Below are 5,361 nucleotides of genomic sequence, written 5' to 3'. Positions count from 1 at the left end.
ATTTAGCTTCCTTATGCGTCCCTTGCCTTGGTTCTGATTTTCCAGTTGCACAATTTACTTTGAGATTATTTCCCAAGCACCAGTGGATTGAATTTGAGAAACAACACAGAGTCATTTACAACATCGAAGGTGGTCATTTGGCCTATCACGTCCATGCTGGCTCTCCCCGGAGCAATCTAGTCAGTTCCACTCACCAGCTCGATCCCTTTCCTCCTGCAAGTTTCTTTCCTTCAAGTTTCCATCCAATTTCCTTTTCAAATCATTGATTGTCTCTGCTTCCACCACACTCGTGGGCCAAGACATTACCACCCACAACATAAAAAATTCCACCTCATCAAGGATGGGAAATACTTACATCTTCTATATTTGCTTATTCTCTATTTCTATGAGAATAGACTGGCAGTCAACATGAAAGGAAACCCAAAAATCTTCGAGCAGCATGTAAATGATAAGTGGGTATTAAGAGGTTGAGTCGGGCCTATTAGGGACAAAAAGGATAATATAAGCTTAGAGGTGCAGGGCAATGTTAATCAACTTAATGAGTACTTTGCATCAGTGATCACTAAGGAAGTGGAATTTGACAAAATATCAGTTGAAGTGAAGAAAGTAGAGGAAATGGAGAGAGTACAAATTAGGAGAGGGAGGTACTAAAAAGGCTGGCTGTGCTTAGGGAAGATAAATCACCTGGTCCGGATGGCTCACATCCCAGGTTGCGAAAGGAAATGCGGATGCAGATAACGGAAGGGCTTGCTATAATCTTCCAATCTTCCCTGGATACGGGGGAGGTGCCAGAGGATTAAACAGTGGCAAATGCGACACCCTTATTCAAGAAAGGGTGTAAGGACCGTCCGGGTAACTACAGGCTAGTTAGATTAACAGCGGTGGGTCAGGTTTTAGAAAGAGTAATCAGGGTAAAAAATCAACAGTCACTTGGAGAGGTTCGAGTTAATTAAGGAGAGTGAGCATGGATTTATAAATAGGAGTTCATGCTTGACTAATCCAGCTGCATTTTTTGATGAACTAACAGAGCAGCTTGATGAAGGGAATGCAGTGGATGTTGTTTATATGGATTTTAAGGAAGCGTTTGACAAGGTGCCACATAAAAGGGCGGTTAACAAAACTGAGGTTCGTGGTATAGGAGGGTCAGTGTCCAATTGGATAGAAAATTGGTTTAAGGACAGAAAACAGCGAGTCTTATTAAATGGTTCTTTGTCAGACTGGAGGATAGTCGACAGTGGTGTTCCCCAAGGGTCAGTGCTAGAACCACTGCTTTTTTTGCTCAAGGTAAGTGACTTGGATCTTGGAATACAGAGTAGAATCTCAAAATATCCCGATGACAACAAACTTGGAGGAGCGGCAAACAGTGAGGATGATATGAACTGCCTGCAACAGGACAGTGATAGGCTAGCAGAATGGGCAGACAGGTGGCAGATGGAATTTAATAGTGACAAGTGTGAGGTGATGTATTTTGGCATAAGGAATAGGGAGAGGCAATATATACTTAATGGCACAGTTCTAAAGAGTGTACTGGAATGGAGGGACTTGGGGTTCATGTGCATCAATCTTTGAAGGTGGCAAGACATATTGCGAGAGTGGTTCGCAAAGCATATGGGATCTTGGGCTTGAAATTGAGGCATTGAGTACAAAAGCAGGGAAGTTATGCTGAACCATTATAAAACTCTGGTTAGGCCCCAATTGGAGTGTTGCTTCCAGTTCTGCTCAGCAGACTTTAGAAAGAGTGTGAGGGTCCTTGAGAGGACGCAGAGGCGATTTACCAGAATGGATCCAGGGATGGGGGATTTTAGTTACAAGGTTAGGTTGGAAAAGCTATGATTATTCTGCCTATATCAAAGGAGATTGAGTGGAGAATTGATAGAGGTGTAAAACACCTCTAGAGAACAGGCCATCCTGGACTGGATATTGTGTAATGAGAAAGGATTAGTTAACAATCTTGTTGTGTGGGGTCCCTTGGGGAAGTGCGCCCATAATATGATAAAATTCTTCATTAAGATGGAGAGTGAGAGAGTTGATTCCGAGCCTTGGGTCCTGAATCTAAACAAAGAAAACTATGAAGGTATGAGGCGGGAGTTGGCTATGATAGATTGGGGAACGTTACTTAAAGGGTTGACAGTGGATAGGCAATGGCAAGCATTTAAAGAGCGCATGGATGAATTACAACAATTGTTCATTCCTGTCTGTGCAAAAGTAAAACAGGAAGGGTGGCTCAACTGTGGCTTACAAAAGAAATTAAGGAAAGTATTAGATCCAAGGAGGAGAAATATAAAATGGCCAGAACAAGCAGCAAACCTGAAGATTGTGAGCAGTTTGGAATTTAGCAGAGGAGGACAAAAGGATTGATTAAGAAGGGGGAACTAGAGTATGAGAGTAAGCTAGCAAAGAACATAAAAACTGACTGTAAAAGCTTCTATAGATATGTGTCGAGAAAAAGATTAGTGAAGACAAATGTGGGCCCCTTACAGTCAGAAACGGGGGAATTTATAATGGGGGACAAAGAAATGGCAGACCAATTAAATACATACTTTGGATCTGTCTTCACAACGGAGGATACAAATTATCTCCCAGACATGTTGGGGAACATAGGGTCTAGTGAGAAGGAGGAACTGTATGAGATCAGTATTAGTAGGGAATGTTTGGGAAATTGATGGGATTGAAGGTCGATAAATCCCCAGGGCCTGATAATCTACATCCCAGAGTTATTAAGGAAGTGGCCCTTGAAATAGCAGATGCATTTCTGGTCTTTTTTCAAAATTCTATCGACTCTGGAACAGTTCCAATGGATTGGACGGGAGTTAATGTAACTCCACTATTTTAAAAAAGAGGCAGAAAGAAAACAGCGAATTATATACCGGTTAGCCTGACATCAGTCGTGGGGAAAATGCTGGAGTCCATGATAAAAGATGTAATAGCAGAGTGCAATAATAACACGTCTCCACTCCTAGTATTTCTAAATCCCACACATTCACTATAATGTGAACAATTATTTCCTGTTGTGTCTCTCTCAGATTTGTAAACTTCACTGTATTGGAGTGAGGTGACATCTACTGGCGGGAAGCAAGAACTGCAATCAAGCAGCAGAAACTCCACAGTCTGTCAGGGTGAAAGAAACATTGCAATGTGAGGATACAGCGAAGTGGTTTGATTGGGTAGATGGAGACATGATTCCACTTGTGGTGGTGTCTGAAGCAAAGGCCAGAAATACAAAATTGTCATTAATAAAAGAAATGAGGAATTCATGAAAAATGTAGTAACGAAGTGAATGGTTAGAATGTGGATAGAATAGAAAGTGAGATTGGATGGACAGACGCAGTCTGGAAGGATGGCTGAAACAAAAGGTGAGTGCCCTGAAACGTTAACTGTGTTTCTCACAGCACAGATGCTGCCAGAGCTGCTGAACATTTCCAGCACTTTCTGTTTTTATTTCAGCATTTGCAGGATGTTGCTTTGATCTGAAAAAAAATGGATGATTGGCTGGGGGGTTCCAGTGAAATTCCACAGCAGCTAATAAAGCCTGACCTGCCAGTGGCTCGTTGGTCTAGGGGTATGATTCTCGCTTCGGGAGTATGGTTAATTAACATGCGAGAGATCTTGGGTTTAAGTCCCGGATGAGCCCTGGTCTGCTGGCATTTTTAGATTAAGGTTATCTATTGGTTTCAGCCTTGCAGAAGGTGGAATTGACTTCCATACGGAGCTGGCTTGAGGACCAGACAACTGGATTCAAAGAGCTTGTCGACAAAATTGCAATTAACTAAATGCACAGATAGCCAAGTGGGAATATAAAGTTGTTGCTGTAATTGTGACCTGACTCCAAAAACAACAGGACTGGGTTCTGGACTGGAATGGAATGGAATTCTTCAGTGTTTCTGTTGTTTGGCTTGCATTGACACATCAATTTTCTTGTGTTTCACTTTGTTGATGCCTTTGAATAATTGTGGATCCTTCTTCAGAGTGTCTTCTTTCACCAGGTCGTTCTGACCTCTGATGATGTTGATCGTAATCAGCTTCAATTCGCTGATAGTTTTGGAAGTGAGCAGATTTCCTTTGCTTGATTCTACAACATGGAACTCAGTCTGACATGTGGACCCATGGGAGGATTTGAATGCCACCCCTGCGTTGGAGTTGCATCCATCCAATAAGAGAGCGAGTAGAAGTGTCAGTCGAACATGAGACTGTTAATGGCAGGGTTGTGAGTTTGAGTGCCATTCTGTTTTTCCCTTTTTTAAGGCTTCTTGAGCAGAGAGTACAGGGAGTGTTTGAAATGAGCAAATCTCGCTTTGATTCAGGACTCTTCCCTCTCAGCAGCATCTCGCTGTGAAAGATTGAATTTGATCTCATTTCATTCTCAGCTCAGGGTCTGAGCGGCTCATTGGCACTTCTGGCTGTCCCCCGCTTCACAATCCATCAGTACTGAGAAAGCAATGGGGAATATTACTCACATGTTGTGTTCTTTAATTTTTTGGAAAACTTGAATGTATGTATTTTCTTCCAAAATAAGGACACCAAGCCACTATTAATGTTGGGCTGAAATAGCTCAGTTGGGAGAGCGTTAGACTGAAGATCTAAAGGTCCCTGGTTCAATCCCGGGTTTCAGCAATTCTGCTTCCTTATGCGTCCCTTGCCTTGGCTCTGATTTTCCAGTTGCACAATTTACTTTGAAATTATTTACCAAACACCAGTGGATTGAATTTGAGAAACAACACAGAGTCATTTGCAGCACAGAAGGTGGTCGTTTGGCCTATCACGTCCATGCTGGCTCTCCCCGGAGCAATCTAGTCAGTTCCACTCACCAGCTCGATCCCTTTCCTCCTGCAAGTTTCTTTCCTTCAAGTATCCATCCAATTTCCTTTTCAAATCATTGATTGTCTCTGCTTCCACCACACTCGTGGGCCAAGTCATTACTACCCACAACATAAAAAAGTTCCACCTCATCAAGGATGGGAAATACTTATATCTTCTATATTCAGCTTATTCTCTATTTCTATGAGAATAAAATGGCAGTCAACATGAAAGGAAACCCAAAAATCTTCGAGCAGCATGTAAATGATAAGTGGGTAGTAAGAGGTTGAGTCGGGCCTATTAGGGAGAAAGAGGATAATATATGCTTAGAGGTGCAGGGCAATGTTAATCTGCTTAATGAGTACTTTGTATCAGTGATCACTAAGGAAGTGGAATTGGACAAAATATCAGTAGAAGTGAAGAGAGTAGAGGCAATGGATAGGGTACAAATTGAGAGAGGGAGGTACTAAAAAGGCTGGCTGTGCTTAGGGTAGATAAATCAGCTGTTCCGGATGGCTTGCATCCCAGGTTGCGAAAGGAAATGTGGATGCAGATAACGGAAGGGTT

The 5,361-nt window shown here is 42.3% G+C and overlaps 1 non-coding gene across 1 annotated transcript; it reads left to right on the top strand.

Annotated features, from left to right (window-relative positions):
* The first annotated feature begins 4,538 nt into the window (after positions 1-4,538).
* Positions 4,539-4,611, top strand: trnaf-gaa (transfer RNA phenylalanine (anticodon GAA)). The gene has a single exon. It is a non-coding gene; the product is annotated as a tRNA-Phe (tRNA).
* Positions 4,612-5,361: the final 750 nt, after the last annotated feature.

Source organism: Heterodontus francisci, unplaced genomic scaffold (assembly GCF_036365525.1).
Source record: "Heterodontus francisci isolate sHetFra1 unplaced genomic scaffold, sHetFra1.hap1 HAP1_SCAFFOLD_61, whole genome shotgun sequence".
NCBI classification, from domain to species: Eukaryota; Metazoa; Chordata; class Chondrichthyes; order Heterodontiformes; family Heterodontidae; genus Heterodontus; species Heterodontus francisci.
The sequence above is the reverse complement of the archived record's forward strand: the minus strand, read 5'-3'. Positions and strand labels throughout refer to the sequence as shown.